The following is a 20460-nucleotide window of genomic DNA, read 5'->3' as shown; positions in this document are numbered from 1 at the left end:
AGAAGATGCCTCTTGAGTACTGTTGGATGCAGCTTGCATTCCATGCAGACTCTGAGAGATCATATTGACTTGCTGAGTCAATATTTTATTCTGAGCCAATATGGCATTCAGAGTATCAACTTCAAGAACTCCCTTCTTCATAGGCGTCCCATTGCTCACAGGATTCCTTTCAGAAGTGTACATGAACTGGTTGTTAGCAACCATGTCAATGAGTTCTTGAGCTTCTGCAGGCGTTTTCTTTAGGTGAATGGATCCACCTGCAGAAGTGTCCAGTGACATCTTTGATAGCTCAGATAAACCATCATAGAATATATCCAGGATGGTCCATTCTGAAAGCATGTCAGAAGGACACTTTTTTGTCAGCTGTTTGTATCTTTCCCAAGCTTCATAGAGGGATTCACCATCTTTCTGTCTGAAGGTTTGAACATCAGCTCTAAGCTTGCTCAGCTTTTGAGGAGGAAAGTACTTGGCTAAGAAAGTCGTGACCAGCTTATCCCAAGAGTTCAGGCTGTCTTTGGGTTGAGAATCCAACCATAATCTAGCTCTGTCTCTTACAGCAAATGGGAAAAGCATGAGCCTGTAGACTTCAGGATCTACTCCATTATTCTTAACAGTATCACAGATCTGCAAGAATTCAGTTAAGAACTAAAAAGGATCTTCAGATGGAAGTCCATGAAACTTGCAGTTCTGCTGCATCAGAGAAACTAATTGAGGTTTCAGCTCAAAGTTGTTTGCTCCAATGGCAGGAATGGAGATGCTTCTTCCATGTAAATTGGAATTAGGTGCAGTAAAGTCACCAAGCATCTTCCTTACATTATTATTATTTTCGGCTGCCATCTCCTCTTCCTGTTCGAAAATTTCTGAAAGGTTATCTCTGGATTGTTGTAATTTAGCTTCTCTTAATTTTCTCTTCAGAGTCCTTTCAGGTTCTGGATCTGCTTCCACAAGAATGTTCTTATCCTTGCTCCTGCTCATATGACAAAGAAGAGAGCACAGAAAAATAATAATAATAATAGAGATCCTTTATACCACAGTCTAGGGATCCCTGTGTGAGTAGAAGAAGAGGGGGAGACAAAGAATGTAATATAATGGAAGAAACACAACTGTGAGGAGGGTTGAGATGTGAGATGAGATGTTAGTAGATGAATAAATAAATAGAATAAGATGAGAGAGAAGGAATTTTCGAAAATAATTTTTGAAAAAGAGTTAGTGATTTTTGAAAATAGTTTTTGAAAAATGTTAGTAATTTTCGAAAATTAAGATTTAAAAATTAAAATAATTAATAAATTAAAAAAAATTTTGAAAAAGGGGGAAGATATTTTCGAAAATTAGAGAGAGAGAGTTAGTTAGGTAGTTTTGAAAAAGTTAAGAAACAAACAAAAAGTTAGTTAGTTAGTTGAAACAACTTTGAAAATCAATTTTGAAAAGATAAGAAGTTAGGAAGTTAGAGAAGATATTTTGAAATCAAATTTTTGAAAAAGATAAGAAGATATTTTTGAAAAGATATGATTGAAATTGTTTTTGAAAAGATATGATTGAAATTGTTTTTGAAAAAGATTTGATTTTTAAAATCACAATTAATGACTTGATTCACAAGAAATCACAAGATATGATTCTAGAACTTAAAGTTTGAATCTTTCTTAACAAGCAAGTAACAAACTTGAAATTTTTGAATCAAAACATTAATTGCTATTGTTATTTTCGAAAATTTGGTATAAAAATAAGAAAAAGATTTTTGAAAAATATTTTTGGAATTTTCGAAAATAACTAAGAATTTTGAAAAAGATAAGATTTTCAAATTGAAAATTTGATTTGACTCATGAGAAACAATTTGATTTTAAAAATTTTTTGAAAAAGTCAATCCAAATTTTCGAATTTGATGAGAGAAAATGGGAAAGATATTTTTTTGATTTTTTTGAAATTTTTATGATGAGAGAGAAAAACACTAAAGAGATGCAATGCATGAAATTTTTAGATCAAAACATGTGATGCATGCAAGAATGCTATGAATGTCAAGATGAACACCAAGAACACTATGAATGTCAAGATGAACATCATAGACACAATTTTGAAAAATTTTTAATGCAAAGAAAACATGCAAGACACCAAACTTAGAATTCTTTAATGCTTAGACACTAAGAATTCAAGAATGCATATGAAAAACAAGAAAAGACACAAAACATGCAAATGCAAAGATCAAACAAGAAGACTTACCAAGAACAACTTGAAGATCATGAAGAACACTATGAATGCATGGAAATTTTCGAAAAAAAATGCAAAATGCATATGCAAGTGACACCAAACTTATAACATGACACAAGACTCAAACAAGAAACAAAATATATATATATATATATATATATATATATATATATATATATATATTGATTTTTATGATTTTCTAATTTTTTTTGGATTTTTATTTCGAAAATTATATGAAAAAGAAAAAATAAGGATTCCAAAATTTTTAACATGAATTCCAGGAATCTTGCCATGTTTAGTCTAAAGCTTCAGTCCAGGAATTAGACATGGCTCACTAGCCAGCCAAGCTTTCAATGAAAGCTCCGGTCCAAAACACTAGACATGGCCAATGGCCAGCCAAGTTTCAGCATGTAATTCAGACATGACATGCCTAACATACCCTACAATCGTATAACAGCTGATGGTTGGAAGCCTCAGTCCAAAAGAATTTAGACATGGCTTTACAGCCAGCCAGGCTTCACATGCTTCATGAAATACTAGAATTCATTCTTAAAAATTTTGAATCTAAAATTTTTTCGAAAACAGGTGAGAAAATTTTTGAAAGAAAATTTTTTTTTTGAAAATTTTTTTTTTGAAAATAAAACAAAAAGAAAATTACCTAATCTGAGCAACAGGATGAACCGTCAGTTGTCCAAACTCAAACAATCCCCGGCAACGGCGCCAAAAACTTGGTGCTGTTGCCGGATCAAAATTTGGCACTGATGTTACCGGACCAAAAGCTTGCCGAAAACTCGAACAATCCCCGACAACGGCGCCAAAAACTTGGTGCCAAGACCATGGTTCACAACTCCGTGTAACTAACCAGCAAGTGCACTGGGTCGTCCAAGTAATACCTTACGTGAGTAAGGGTCGAATCCCACGGAGATTGTTGGTATGAAGCAAGCTATGGTCACCTTGTAAATCTCAGTCAGGCAGATATAAAATAGTTATGGAGTTTTCGAAAATAACTAATAAAATAGGGATATATATACTTATGTAATTCACTGGTGAGAATTTCAGATAAGCGTATAGAGATGCAATCGTTCCTCTGAACCTCTGCTTTCCTGCTATCTTCATCCAATCAGTCTTACTCCTTTCCATGGCTGGCTTTATGCAAGGGCATCACCGTTGTCAGTGGCTACATCCCCTCCTCTCAGTGAAAAATATGCTCACATCCTCTGTCACAGCACGGCTAATCATCTGTCGGTTCTCGATCATGCTGGAATAGGATTCACCCTCCTTTTGCGTTTGTCACTAACGCCCAGCACTCGCAAGTTTGAAGCTCGTCACAGTCATTCAATCATTGAATCCTACTCGGAATACCACAGACAAGGTTTAGACTTTCCGGATTCTCTTGAATGCCGCCATCATTCTAGCTTACGCCACGAAGATTCTGGTTAGGAGATCTAAGAGATACTCGTTCAGTCGAAGGTAGAACGGAAGTGGTTGTCAGGCACGCGTTCATAGGGAATGATGATAATTGTCACGTTCATCACATTCAGGTTGAAGTGCGAATGAATATCTTAGAAGCGAAATAAGATGAATTGAATAGAAAACAGTAGTACTTTGCATTAATCTTTGAGGAACAGCAGAGCTCCACACCTTAATCTATGGAGTGTAGAAACTCTACCATGAAAATACATAAGTGAAAGGTCCAGGCATGGCCGAGATGGCCAGTCCCCAAAACGTGATCAATAGATCAAAAGATAATCCAAAGATTGTCAAAAAGACGTCTAATACAATAGTAAAAGGTCCTATTTATAATAAACTAGCTACTAGGGTTTACATGAGTAAGTAATTGATGCATAAATCCACTTCCGGGGCCCACTTGGTGTGTGCTTGGGCTGAGCTTGAGTGTTGCACGTGTAGAGGTCCTTCTTGGAGTTGAACGCCAGCTTTTGTGCCAGTTTGGGCGTTCAACTCTGGTTTTGGCTCCTTTTCTGGCGCTGGACGCCAGATTTGGGCAGAGAGCTGGCGTTGAACGCCAGTTTGCGTCATCTATTCTTGGCCAAAGTATGGACTATTATATATTTATGGAAAGCCCTGGATGTCTAATTTCCAACGCAATTGGAAGCGCGCCATTTCGAGTTCTGTAGCTCCAGAAAATCCACTTTGAGTGTAGGGAGGTCAGAATCCAACAGCATCAGCAGTCCTTCTTCAACCTCTGAATCTGATTTCTGCTCAAGTCCCTCAATTTCAGTCAGAAAATACCTGAAATCACAGAAAAACACACAATCTCATAGTAAAGTCCAGGAATGTGAATTTAACATAAAAACTAATGAAAACATCCCTAAAAGTAACTAGATTCTACTAAAAACAATGCCAAAAAGCGTATAAATTATCCGCTCATCAGTTATGAACGTTTAAGTTTGGTATTTAAAACTGAATTCTGCAACTTTGAAAACTTTTTAAGTCTGGTGAGGGTCGCGTACGCGACACAGTGTACGCGATGCGAGCAACTCATTCGGGTTGGGCATCATGCGTATGCGGGCACTGCTCGCGTACGCGAGCTAGCAGAATTTTAACGCTTGCGTATGCGACATGGTGCACGCAACGCGAGCAATCTATTCTGGTTGGGCATTTCGCGTACGGGGACACTACATGCGTACGCGAGCTATCAAAATTGCAACCTTTTCGTACGTGAACTTTAACACGCGATGCGAGCAACCCATTCGGATTGGGTATCTCGCGTATGCGAGCATGGGGTTGCATATGGGACCACCCCTTTTTCAACAGCATGCGTACGCGAGGCAGGGCTTGCGTACGCGAGACCCCTGTTTTGCTGAAAATTAATTTTTCTTCGTTTTCAAGAGTTCTCTAACTTTCTAAACTTCTTTCAAATGATGTTTAAGAGTACTATCTAGTAATTAGGTTCTAATATTACTAAAGATAAATTGGTGACTTATTTTAGTGAATTTCTATACGAATTTAGAAGAAGGAGACTTAGGTTTCTGGGGTACTGAGAATGGATTAGTTGAGTGAGGTGATGATGCGTGAGCATCTTTCCTATCTTTTTCTAGTGAATTTGTATTTAAATTATTAAGTTCAATCAAGAATTAATTATCTTTTAGCCACTATGGATGCTACTTTGAGTCTTGTGCAATTCTATTTATTTTAGGTAGCATTTGGCTGGATTTGATGGAGTTTCCGCAGAAAAAGAGAAGAAGGCGAATGATGCTGTCAACCCTGACCTCTCTGCACTCAAACCTGAATAACTCGAGCTACAGAGGTCCAATGGACGTGATTCTAGTGGCGTTGGAAAGCTAACTTCTAGAGCTTTCCAACGATATATAATAGTTAATACTTCTTTTCCATCAAATTTGCCAAGGCTGCGCCTAGGCGCAAGAAAGAACAACCACACGCAACATTTGCTCTCCTCCAAGTAAGGTGCATTGCCTCCTCTTCAGTCCAAGTAAGGCGCCTTGTATGGTGAACAGCATGAAGTTAGGCGCAGTTCTTAGCTAAATTCGGCGTGGATCCAGTGAAGCCAAGTGGTCCCCACGTTACAAGGCACGAATTATTTAATTAATTCTGATTTAAATTTAAATTTATTTTAAAATAGAAAAAGATATTATTTTAATTTTAGAAAATAGATTTTAAATTAATTAGGATTAGATATAAAAAGAAGAAACTTTTCTTCTGGGGATTATTCCATCTCATCCCAAAATTTACAGTTTACCAGAATCCTTATTTTCTCTCTGAACCATGAGCAACTAAACATCCACTGTTAAGGTTAGGAGCTCTGTCTATTTGTATGGATTGATTCTATTATTTTTCTATTTTAATTCATGTACTGATTTATAATTTAAGAATTATTTTCGTTCTTTATCTTATGAATTTGGGTAGAACGGAAGTATGACCCTCTTTCTAATTGAGTTCTTGTATAACTTGGAAAAGCTCTTTACTTGAACAACAGCTTGAAAATAATTTCTCCTAAATTCTAATTATCTGGACTTAACAGGATACGTGACATATAATCCTCTTATATTTGGATAATTAGGATTTTTGTGGCATAATAACTAGAATTAAACTTCACACCCTAATTGGAATTAATTGACCAAGGCATTGGCGGTTGATGAGAGTTAAAGGAGACTAGAAAGGTCTAAGGAATTAGGGTCTAGTCACATATAGTTTGCCATGAATTAAATCTTGCATGATTAAAATAAATTATTAAGAAAAGTCAATCCGGAAAATAGACAACTCTGAAGCCTTAACTGCTTTCTCCATATTTTATTCCCAACTTATTTACTTGCCTGTCTTCCGATATTCTGAAATTACTGTTTAATGCTTTTGAACTCTCAAACACTATTTTCTGCTTGTCTAACTAAGTAAATTAATCAACCATTGTTGCTTAGTCCATCAATCCTCGTGGGATCGACCCTCACTCACCTGAGGTATTACTTGGTACGACCCAGTGCACTTGCCGGTTAGTTTGTGGTTATAAAATCCGCACCAGGCGACGGAGTACTATAATGATGATTAAGGTAATTGGTTGTGGAATATATGGATTGATGATGTTTGAGATGAGTCTAGGACTCGGAGTGGAATGATGGATTACTGAGTAATGAAAAATGATTTATGAAAACCACTGATATATTATTTTATAATGAGATTGTTGAGACGCTATGCGCCTGGCAAGGACGGTGGTTAATTCCGCTTGTCCAGTTCACGGTGGCAGCATAAGGACGATGATTAATCCCGCTTACGTTGAGATGTGAGGTCTGTGGCAAAGTATCTCGCTCGCACCCTTTCGGAATCACAAGAGTGTGCAGGCACTATATCCTGGACCTTGTTCCGAGCAAGATATCCCAAGGGGTTCCCATTTATTCGTGACCGAAAGGCGACATTCCCTTGGGAATGTGTCAGGTTGACAGTTGAACTGACAATGTAATATCACAGCCAAATAGGACAGGCATTCATCATGTGCATATTCTATATGTTTACTTGCTTTGCCGACATGTATTGTTTGCCTAATTGTATAACATGCTTAGTTGTTTCTTGAATTACTTGATATACATGATTATACTTGTGTTTTACTTGCATTGCTATTACTTATGTTTTCTGCTGGGATTGAGGAGGTTCGGAAGGCGGTGGCGATGGGATTGCATGGAGGTTAGGCTGGTGAAGGCTGTGGAACATCGGTGAATAGATAGTTTAAAATTCCCTAAGTTAGATTACCCCATTGCATTATGGTTTTAAAGTTATGGTTTTAAATTTTAGTTATGCTTTAAGTTTGAATCTCATGATTGATACGAAGTTCTAGGATTGCTTCTAGCATCCCGGAGTCTTATATCTTACATTACTGGGCACTGTTACCATATTGAGAACCTCCGGTTCTCATTCCATACTTTGTTGTTGTTTTTCAGATGTATGTCGTAACCCACCTCGATAAGTTACGTGATGGAGGGTTTTTATCCCATTTTGGATATTTTGCTTAGTTCTCTCACTTTTGTATTTATATTTGCCTTAGAGGCTTACTTTGAGAGAGATATTGTATATGCTGTTTTATCTTTCAAAACTCTGTATTGTCTGTATATAACTAGTCGATTTAAACTCCGCGGGATGCAACTAGTACTTTATGACTATTCTATTGATATACCTACATATGCTTTGATATCTTATATCTTTATCTTGTGTCTCTATGCTCGTATCTTCGTGTGAACGTTTTGCGCTTTTGTAACTCTGTTTTTAAGCTTAATTTCTTCATTGGGCTTCTCGTATTATTAATCCTTTCTACTCATATATATAGAATATTGTATAAGCCTTAGAATTGTTGTAACTTTTGATTAACCTTTGCTTTACGTCATGAGGTAAGGCTTAGGGTAATTAGGGTGTTACATTTAGCACAACAGTTATAGAGGAGGGTTGAATCGCCATTTGTGCTTGAGGGGCATTCTGATTGTTAGGTACCAGGAAAATGACGCAACAAAATATATAGATGAAAATATAAAAATTTGTATAAAATAACTTTTTTTGAGAATTACAACTCCTCTCTACCACAAGAAGTTTACAACAACACTTTCTCTTGACAAAAGGAGGATACACATCTCTCTAAATATAAGAGAGAATCTTTCAAAGAAAAAAGTTATCTATGTAACTCAATGTTACTATTATTTTTGTTGGATGAATTTATTAAACTGAATTAAGAAGACTCAATTTATAAATGCACTTCTTTGATGCAAACCTTCCTTCAATTAGAGGTAAATAATTCTTCTCTATTTTCTACCTTTAAAATTATATGGTTATAAGCTAGAAATGTTTATATCCTTTCATTTTATTTAGCTTTTTACCAAAAATAACTTTATACTAATTTTACAATCTCGCACTTAAAATTAATTTTGGTATTAAAAGTCTCACAATTTCATGTTACTCATGTACTCAATAGGCTATAGGAGGATCTACACCATCCAAACTTATCAGTGTTGATTGGTTTTGTCATGGCATCTACTAGGGTATCTTTAGTATGAATCTTTTGCATATTCACACTCCCTTCTTCTACTACTTTTCGAACAAAATGATATTGTATTATAATGTATTTTATCCTTGAATGAAAGGCAGAATTTCTTGCAATGTACAAGGGACTTTGACTGTTACAATACACAGGAAACTTTTGTTGTTTGTGCCCAAGTTCCTCTTTTAACCTTTGGATCCAAATAGCTTCTTTGCATACTTGTGTAGCTGCCATATATTCAGCTTTTGTAGCAAATAGAGCTACAACAATTTGTAACTTAGATAGCCAACTCACAACGCCTCCTACAAGTATAAACACATAGTCTGTAGTAGATTTTTGTTTATCAAGATCACCTACAAAATCTGAAATGACATATCCATTCACAATAAATTTCAATCCTCTAAAACATAATACAACATTTGAGGTCTCTTTAATGTATCTCAAGATCCTCTTAACAACATTCCAATGTTCTTTATTCGGATCTGCCATAAATTGGCTTACCACCGCAACTGCTTGAGCAACATTTGACCTAGTACAAATCATGGCATACATAAGGCTTCCCACCGCTGATGCGTATGGTACTCGAGACATTTCCATTCTATTTGCTTCACTACTAGGGTACATACTTGAGGATAATTTAAAATTCATAGGAAGTGGGATTGAAATTGGCTTATATTCTTGTATATTGAAGTGTTACAAGAACTTTTTCAAATTATTCTTTTGCGATAGCCAAATCTTCCTATCTCTTTTGTCTCGGTGAATTTGCATCCTTAAAATCTTGATTGCTGGTCCCAAGTCTTTCATATCAAATTCCTTAGACAATTGTGCCTTTAATTCTTGGATTTGATCTTTGTTAAGGCATACCACAAATATCTCATCCACATACAACAGTAGAATGATAAAATCATTATCACCAGACCTCTTGCAGTAGGTACAATAATCTGAACAAAGTCTGTTGTATCCAAGGCTAATAATGAAAGAATCAAATCTCTTGTACCAATACCTCGGCGTCTGCATTAGACTATACAGAGATTTAGTTAACCTGCAAACTAATTTTTTTTTTCTTGTTCTTTAAAATCTTCTGGTTGGTGCATATATATCTCTCTTCAAGTTCTCTATGAAGAAAAGTAGTTTTTATATTTAATTACTCTAGATGTAAATCAAATGCAGAACACAAAGCCAAAACTACTCTTATAATAGTTAGTCTCACTATTGGAAAAAATATTTCATTGAAGTCAACACTTCTTTCTGAACATATCCTTTGACAACCAATATTGCATGATATCGTTCCACCTGATCATTACTATCTCGCTTGATCTTGTAAACCCAATTGTTACCAAAGACTTTTCAACCTGCTGAAAATGCAACAGGTTTCCAATTATGGTTCCTATGTAATGTCTCGATTTCTTCTTGCATTACTATCTTCTACATAGAAGCATCTGGATTGCACATAACCTCCATAAAGTTGTTGGCTCTCCATCTTCTGTTAGAAAAAAATATACATCATCGCTTATCAAAACATAATTTGACTGCCATGATAGTGTTTTTCTTTGTCAAGTGGATCTATGAACTTCTATGTCATTGGCTTCTATTTCTTGTTCTTCGTGCTCTGGTTCTACTTTAGAAAAATCACCTTCTCTGTAGTTATCATCTATTTGAACAGTGGTTATCTCTTTAATAGTGCTGTCATTTTCTTGTTCTCTTTGCAATGCATCTTCTGCAAATAATACATCTTTGCTGACAACTACCTTGTGGGTAGTGGGATTCCACAGGCAATACCCCTTAACTCCATTAGCATAACCCAAGAATATACATTTCCTAGACTTTGGGTCCAGTTTTGTTCTTTCTTGAGAATTATGCATCACGTACACAGGACAACCAAATATATGTAAAGAAGAATAATTAGATGGCTTACCTTTTCATATCTCCATTGGTGTCTTCAATCCAATTGCAGTTGATGGTAACCGGTTTATCACATAACAAGCAAGACTTGGCTAAACCTATAGTTTGCAACATAACTCGTGCTCTTTCTAGGAGATTCCTATTCATTCGCTCTGATACACCATTTTGCTGAGGTGGATACGTAATTGTGAATTGCCATTGAATACCTACTTGCTTGCAAAATGTTAGAAAATCACTATCGACATATTCTCTTCCATTATCTGTCGTTAAACACTTGATATTCTTTCTAGTTTCAAGTTCCAACTTTGCTTTGAACTCTTTAAACATTGCAAATACATCTAACTTCTTCTTGATCGGGTACACTCAGCCTTTTAGAGTAATCATCAATAAATGATACAAGATATTTTGCTTCTCCTAGGAACATCTCTGAAGATTCCCATATATCAGAATGAATCAACTCCAATATGTGCTTGCTTTGAGCAGTTGATCTACCAAATGTCAATCTATATTGCTTGCTTGTAATGTTGTGCTTATAAAACGATAACTTTACCGATTTGAGCTCGGGAATGAGATTGCATTCCACAAGAATTTTCAAGCCTTATTCTGACATGTGGCCTAGTTTGCGATGCCATGTCATTGTCATTTCTTCTTGGCTTGCTGAAGCAACTGATACCTTTGCCTCTTGCAAAGTATTTCCCATAAGCATGTATAGATTTGCTGCAATCTTTTCTGCTTTTATTACCACAAGATCACCTTTAACAACTTTCAAGATCCCACCTTCAATATGGGTCTTGAAACCAAGTTCATCCAGTTGCCCAATCGACAACAAATTCTTCTCCAAGTATTTCACGTGTTTTACCCCCTTGAAGTGAACGAATAGAACCATCAAACATTTTTATTTTGACAGTACCCATTCCAACCATTTCTCAGACATGATCATTTTTCATGAACACAGATCCTTCCACGACTCATTCATATGTACAAAACCAATCACGATGAGGAGTCATATGCCAGGTTGCCTCTGAATCAACAATCTAAGCATCAGTGAGTTGTTTGCTGCCTTTAGAACTAATTATTGCTTCGCTATACAAGATTTTTCCATCATCAGAGGTACTCGCAACACATCCTTGAGAACTTGATCCTTCTAGAACCTTCTCTATGCTCTTCTTATTCCGACAATCTTTCTTGAAGTGTCCTCTCTTACCACAATTGTAGCATTTGAATTACTTCTTTCCTTGTGACTTTGGTCTACTTTGGCTCCTACTTAAACCACGCTCCACTGATCTCCCTCTCATCATCAACAGCGCCTCTGCTTGCTTTGAGCTCTCTAATCTATCTTTTTTATTCTTGCGCCTAGATTCTTCTTCAAGAATCGTAGCAGCCATATAATTAAAGGAAAGACAGTTTGTCAAAATATTATTAGTTAAGTTAATGATGAGCTGATCATATGAATCTGGTAGACTTTGAAGTAGAAATTTTGTACATTTGTTTTCTACTATGTTGTAATCCAACAATGAGAATTGGGAAAATAGTATATTTAGATTGTTGATGTGATCTGTTGCCAAAGTGAATTCACTCATTCGAAGAGTATAAAGTCTTCTCTTTAACAATATCTTGTTGCGAAGTGACTTGACTTCATATAATTTGGTGAGAGCATCTCAAATTTTTTGCTGTCTTTTTCTCTGCTACACTTAACAAGAGTGAATCACTTAGTGCAAAGTGTAAGTTTGCAATGACATTCTCATCCATCTCCTTTCATTTTTCATCTGTAGTCCCAATGGGTCTATGTTCAATTACTGTCATGCAATTATCTTTCCTCATAATTGCTTTCATTTTCAATTTTCATAAGAAAAAATTACTCTCATTAAATTTCGGAATCTCAAACTTTACTGCCATTTTCTTTATACGTTGTAACTCATAGCGAAAGAAAAAATTATTAATCAGCAACCTTTGACTCTGATACCAATGTTAGGTACCAGACATATGACACAATAATAAATATATAGATGAAAAATAAAAAATTTGTATAAAATAATTTTCTTTGAGAATTACAACTTCTCTCTATCACAAGGATATTAGAATAACACTCTCTCTTGACAAAAGAAGAATACACCTCTCTCTAAATATAGAAGAAAATCTCTCAAAGAAAAAAAGCTCTCTATGTAACTCAATATTACTATTATTCTTGGATGAATTTATCAAACTGAATTAAGAAGTCTCAATTTATAGATACACTTCTTTAATGTAAACAATCCATCAATTAGAGGTAAATAATTATTCTCTATTTTTTACCATTAAAATTCTATGGTTATAAATTAGAAATGTTCATATCTTTTATTTTATTTAGCTTTTTACCAAAATAATTTTATATTCATTTTATACTGGTCGTTCGAGAAGAGTTCACCTCAGAAGCTATGGTTAAGGAGTTTTGATACCATGAAAGGTATTAGGTCCTGAGAGCGAGGAAGAGAGAAAGAGATGGGAGTGCAAGAGAGAGATTATTTAGACAGAGAGAATGGGTTGATTATTGTTATTAGACCTACGAAGCACAGACACTTTTCTTATTTGTCGTGTCTATGTGTCGGACACATTTCGGACGCGACACTTATCGACACTCGCCCGACACACGTGTCTTCTGTGTCCAATCGTATCTTAGTAAAAAATAAAAAAAATTTTTCTAGACATGTTTGGACACAGCTAAATACCATTACGTGTTAGCATGTCCAGTCTTATTTTTAACATATATTTTTAAAATGAATTTATAAATAGTATATATTATTAATTATAAAAATAAAAAAATATTTTAAATATTTTATATAATTAAAAAAAATATTAAAAATAACTAAAAAATTAATTTATATTTTAATATTAATAAAATATTAAAATATTATTATAATTTATATAAAAATATTTTATATTTTATATATATGTCATATTCTCGTGTTTTATAAAAATTTTAAATTCGTATTCGCATGTTGTATGTTCATACATCTTATTTATTAATGCACTAACACTCTTTTTACAGTAATGTATATATATGGTGATTCTAAATAATTATACAACTAACAATACTTTTATCAAATTAAATTAATAATTATATATTTATAAATAAATATATATTATTTAATTTATTTTAAATTTATATTTTATATTTTAATATATATTTTATACAAATAACTAATTTTTTATGTATACCTCACATAATTGTTTTCGGTCAAACTCGATCATTATTGATAAAGTTTGTGCCTACTCATCGTCAATAATCGTATATTTTACATTATTTACCGTTGATATTTCCCTAATGGAGGTTAAGGATATCATTATTCTACTTTGTTTGTAAATTACAAGGTATTGATTCCTCCAATCAAGTTCACATAAATTAAAGAAGCCCCATAATGCTGCTAATGTGGAACAAATTCAATGAATGGAATGAATCATAGTATAAATATTTCTTACACATGATGATATCAAGGAATTATGAGATTCAAATTCTAAGATTCTCCACCTTTATTATCCAAGTACCATATATATTATTTAGAGAACCTTGATTTATTGGATAGTGTTTTGTCTCTCTCCCTTAATTTTCCTGCGATGACACATATTGCACCTCCATTAAGAATATTAGAAAGCTTGTGCCATACATTTTTCCTTCTTTGCTTAATTAATTAATTTTTGTATGAGAAAGTTTGCTAACTTTTTGAAGAATAGAATACAAGGATACTATGAAGGAAAAGCAGTTTATTAAAAGTGTAACTTATCACCAACAATCACATGCCAGGTGATACTCTAGTAAGTTCTCTAGACAACATTATTATTATTATTATTATTATTATTATTATTATTATTATTATTATTATTGTTAAAATTTAGTTATCTTATTCCTTTAATGCATGTTTTAAAAATATAATAATATAAAATTTTAAATTTTAATATAATAAAAATATATATTTATTTTTAATAACTTTTAGTAAAATATTTTTAGTATTATTAAAATATGTCTTCAAAATATATGTTAACAAAACTCTTATCGTTGTCATTGACGTCATGTACTAATTATTTGATAAAAATATAAATTAAAATTTTATATATTTTCACACTAGCCAAAGCTAATTAGCCATTAGTTGATGTACCTAGTTGCTTAGCCTAGGCTAAACAAATTTGGCTTATGCCTTATTATATGTTGTAAAAATGAGTAGTCTTGACCCAAAGTTATTTTGGTTTAGTTTGGTATTACATGGACCCATCACAGTTGATAAGTTCTTCAAAATGTTGCTTTTTAAAAATTATAACAAGTATAATTATCCGTGCCATTCGTGATAAAATTAAAATTATAATTTTAAATTATTTTTTTTAAATTAATTTGAATTATAATAATTTAATTAATAAAAAAATAATATGTATTTTTTTTAATTTAGTATTAATTAGATTAACACTAAAATAGTTATTAATCGATTTTAATAATTTATTTTTTTTCAATAAATCAGACATATATACTGGATGTGATCATAAATAATATAGTAATAATTAAATTCATCAATAAATATATTATTTATTATCACACTATAAAACAAATTAAATATAAATGCTATTAGCACTTATAAATCTATAAAATCGCACTGTCTATGTTCACGTGCAAGTGTTTACTTATCAAATAAACTTAAAATATGAACAAAAAATATTTATAAATTGGACCTAGCATCACTTGAAAGAATAATAAAAAATAATCAACTTACCTTATCATCCATGAGAACCATTTCTATGTAAGTCGTCTTGTTCTTGTCAAATTTGGATAAGACTTTCCATAACCTTATATATTAATTTTGTTAAATAAAATATATATATATATATATATATATATATATATATATATATATATATATATATATATATATATTACGGTAGTTTTTCTTAATATATAAACTTATACATAAATAATTCTATACATATACATAAATAAAAAATATATGAATTATACTTTATTAAACTCTATGTTACCAGTTATTAAAAATATTAAAATATATGAATAAAAGATATTTATAAAATGGACCTAACATCACTTGAAAGAATCATGGAAAATAATCAACTTACCTTACTATCTATAAGAATCATTTCTATGCAAGTCGTCTTGTTCTTGTCAAATTTGGATAGAACCATAACTTTATATATCAATTTTGTTAAATATATATATATATATATATATATATATATATATATATTACGGTAGTTTTTCTTAATATATATACATATACATAAATAATTCTATACATATACATAAATAAAAAAATATGTGAATTATATTTTGTTAAACTCTATGTTACCGGTTATTAAAAATATTTAAATCACATATATTAATTATTTTTTGTTATAATTATTTCGTTTTATATATATGATTATTTTTTATTCTACAATCGTGCAATAATTTTTTATTTTTTATATCTATATATATTCCTCAATTCTAACTCTATTCATACGCATATTAACAGTTTTTTTCTAATATTGATGTTTTAATTTTTTGTTTTCCTTTTTTCACATATCTTTCTTTTTTTTTAAATAGTGATATTTTAATATTTTTTTTAAATACTTTTTTTAATAATTACATTACTAATCTGAAATATAAAATGAGAAAAAAATAAACTTAAAAATCAGAAAAAAAAAAGAAATTTTATATTAAAATATATAAAAATAATATGGATTTGGATCCTCTAAAGTTTGAATTTCACTTTAGAGAGTAAAGTGTGATTTTCTACCTTTGAATAGTTTTTCTTTTGATATTTATTATTGGTCCCATATATGAAATCAATGATAAAAGATCACACTTTATTCTCTAAAGTGAAATTCAAACTTTAGATGATCCAAATCCAAATAATATATTCAAAAAGAATAGTCGTAATATATAAATCGAGTCAACAATTTAAATTTCTCTAAAACTAATTTAATCAAATACCAATATTAGAAATAAATTACTTAAATAATATTTAATCTATTCTAGTCCTTAGACACATATAGATTAGAGTCATTCTCGTAACGACAACAAACTGAAACAACGTCTTAAGTTCGAACATTTAGAATTCGTGCAAATTTAGACCATTCCTTTATTCTTTGAAAACCTTCTGTATCCCTGATAGAGTTGAATCGAAATTTCTTTTATGAAAAAAGAGTTACGGAGATGGCTTTGATGTGTTGGAGACCAAAATCTGGAAGTCACTATTTATATTTGAGTGTCACACCCATTAGACCCGAACAACCAAATAAAATAGTATCTCTGGTTTTATTCTCATTTAATTCTAAATCAAAAGTAATAATGACTTATTTAATTTAGCATTTATGATAATAAATGAGATGACCATTATATAAGTTATTTAATGTAAAACAGCTTAATTTACGATTATAATTAATATATATATTGCCCATAAATAGATTAGAAAAAAATAATTTCGTAACAAAATAATCATTCAATTTGAATTACAATTAATTGATTGATAAAAATTATAATAAAGTGTATGATATTTAAAAAATTAACCAAATCAATTAGTTGATCTAATTAATTTATTATAAAATAAATTTAATGAGTTAAAAGAAATAAATCAAAAAACACCATCAGAAACATGTTACGACAGTTTTATCATTAAGTGCAGAAATTTAATTTTTGCATAATAGAATAGATATTTACAGATTATTATATTAAACATAGACTAAAAAAATACACTAAACAAAATAAAAGCATCAATGGTAAAATATAACCTAAAAAATCACTTAAATTAAAAAAGAACCTGTGATGAATTATAATAAATCTATATATGAGAAGTAAAAATAAAATAAACAATTAAAAACAAAGTAAAAAGAGCAATTAAAAAAAATAAAAGAAGATAAAAAATGTATTGCAATAAAAGATTAATATAATTAATTAATACAAAGGATGAAAGAGAAAAATCAAAATATGATCTTATTAAAAAATTTCAAAAAAATATTTTAAAAAAGAACCTATTAATCAACTTTTATAAAAATATTACAAAAAAATTTAAATTATCTTTAAATAAAATAATAATACCTTTAAGAATTATTAATCAAAATAAATAAAAAAATTAATATAAAAAAAATTATAGAAAAATATTAGCAAAATTAAGATAAAAAATAAAAATAAAAAATTACAAATATTTTATCTGAAGTACAAAATAGAAAAAGAGAAAAGGAATATATAAAATAATAAGATAATAATTTAAATTAATTGAGTTGATTTATTTTATTTCTTTATATATTATTTATTAAATAATTTAATATTTATCTCAATCATATTAAATAATGAATTAGTTATAATTAATTTGGTTTAATGAATCAAATAGAATTTAAAATAATTTGATATTTATTCTAATTAAATTAAATATTTGAAGTTATGATTAATATAATTTAATGAATCAAATAAAATATTAAATGATGAAATATTTATTCTAATCAAATAAAATTACATAATTGATTAGTTATAATTAATATAATTGAATGAATCAAATACATTAAATTGAAAAATAATTTAGTTAATTTGTGTCTTAAGGACACATTTTAAAAATATTTATTTTGCAACAACTTTTATAAAAAAAAAATTTATAATATTTTTAATCTATGGTTTAAAGGCACAGTTATAATATCCCATTAAAAAGTACTTAATTAGTTAATACAAATAATTAATATAATTGATTTAGTTCAATAAATTAAAAAAAATGTGAAAGGAAGAGATAAAGAGAAAGTAAAATTATAAAAATGTATATCCATTAAAAAGAAATAAATTTTTTTTTTAGTTTTTTATTTATTAATTATTAATTTATTATAATTAATTTCACAACACTTATTACATGTTATTCATCTTTTAAATTAATACAATCAATTTATTGATATCAATTATCGATAATTAATTATAATTGATATAACTCATTTCGCTATATTTTCTAAATAAATAATTAAAAATGCACGTCTCAATTTTTTGTTAAAGTAAAATAAAATAAAATATATAAACTGAGTAGATATAAATCTAAAAATTATAAATTTTATTAACAACTCAAATAAATTAGTACCATAAAATTAAATTTAATGTCTATTTTAAAAATAATTACTGACCTTTTATTTTTTAATTATTAATAATTTAAATAAAATAATATCCAATAACTTATTTTGTTATTTATTTTAAGTAATTACTAACATAGTTGTTAGTAATATCCAAGTGTATATTATCAACATAATTTTATCACGAGTATTTCAATCTTATCGTCATTGCAATTTTGTACCATCTTACATTTTTAATTGTTATTATTAGAATTGTTAAATAATATTAAAAAAATTCTTTAAAAATAAAAATAGCAATGTCACCTTGAATTATTAATTCAATAGAATTAAATTTAAACGAATAAGATGATTCAATCAATTATACAAATAATAGGATATTTATAAATATTAATATTGAAAATAGTCTCACTAATATAAATGATCAATACAATAATTATATGAAAAAATAACTAATTACATAATTGTATAATTTTCAAGATCTTATGTAGTTAAATCTTATGATAATGTCCTAATATTTTAGCATACTATAAATCATACTATAAATTTATATATCATGTTATAATTTTAAGTCAACTCCTTAAATACATTATAACATAAACCATTTAAAAATATACACCAAATTAACGAATATCACATGGGTCACAACATACACTCTAAATTGTCACGATATTTCAAATAAAAAGAGCATCAATACAGAAAAATCAATGAATATATTTAACTAAAATAAAGAGCAACAAAGAGACACACAAAAAAATAAAATAAAATAAAGAGAATCAATAAAAACATTAACATATAAACCACATACACGAACAATGTATATATTAATTGTGAATCATAAAAAAAAGATAATATATATATATATATATATATATATATATATATATATATATATATATATATATATGAATTGAAGTACACATAACAAAATAGAATATTACAAAACAAAATTAAAAACAACATAAAAATCACACATTTTTTGTTAATCAGAAGCTAAAATAAAAAAAAATGTGCGCCTAATAATAAGCAATTAAAATAAATAAAAATTTTAAAAAATATAAAAATATAAAATATATAAATAATGATAAAAAAAACAAAAATTCAATAAATTACAAAAATTGTACCTAAACACGAGAGAAGGGAGAGAGAGAAAAAGAAAGTGAATGAGTAAAAAGCATTTGATCTTGTATAAATAGAGGATATTGAGAAAAATAAACTAATTAAATTAATTCATATATTTTGTTATCATATTTATTATTTATTAAATAATTCGATATTTATTCCAATCAAATCAAATAATTAATATAATTAACTAAATTAATTAATTAATATAATTAATTATAATAAATGGTAAAATTTGAATGTCTAATCAAATTAATTAATTGATATAATTAATTAATTATAATTGATTTATTTTAACGAATTAAATGAAATAAATCAGGAAACACTTTAAGAGCATGTTACATCAATTTTGTTATTAAGTGCAAAAATCTTATTTTTATATAATAGAACAAGTGTATTAACCCGTGACATGCATGTGATAAGATTGAAATTATAATTTTAAATTATTTTGTTAAGATTAAATTAAATTATGATAATTTGATTAATAAAAATATAACATGTTATGTATTATTTATTTTTCCTTAATCTAGTGTTAAATATATTAATTCTAAAATAGTTATTAATTGGTTTTAGTAATCTACTTTCTTCAATAAATCAAACATATATACTCAATGTGACCATAAACAACTTAATAATACTTAGACCCACCAACAAATTTTTATATGTTTTACTGTCAAGTAAGAACATATCAAAAT

General features: G+C 29.5%; 1 non-coding gene and 1 pseudogene across 1 annotated transcript; one reads left to right on the top strand and one right to left on the bottom strand.

Annotated features, from left to right (window-relative positions):
• The first annotated feature begins 333 nt into the window (after positions 1 to 333).
• LOC148575187 (small nucleolar RNA R71) lies at positions 334 to 441 on the top strand. Its single transcript, XR_015905990.1, has one exon. It is a non-coding gene; the product is annotated as a small nucleolar RNA R71 (small nucleolar RNA).
• Positions 442 to 6933: 6492 nt separating this feature from the next.
• Positions 6934 to 9289, bottom strand: LOC148575186 (secreted RxLR effector protein 161 pseudogene; annotated as a pseudogene).
• Between the last annotated feature and the right edge of the window lie 11171 nt (positions 9290 to 20460).

The sequence above is a fragment of the Arachis ipaensis genome, chromosome B2 (assembly GCF_059453495.1).
Source record: "Arachis ipaensis isolate K30076 ecotype BB chromosome B2, ASM5945349v1, whole genome shotgun sequence".
NCBI lineage: Eukaryota > Viridiplantae > Streptophyta > Magnoliopsida > Fabales > Fabaceae > Arachis > Arachis ipaensis.
This window is presented reverse-complemented; position numbering and strand designations above follow the sequence as displayed.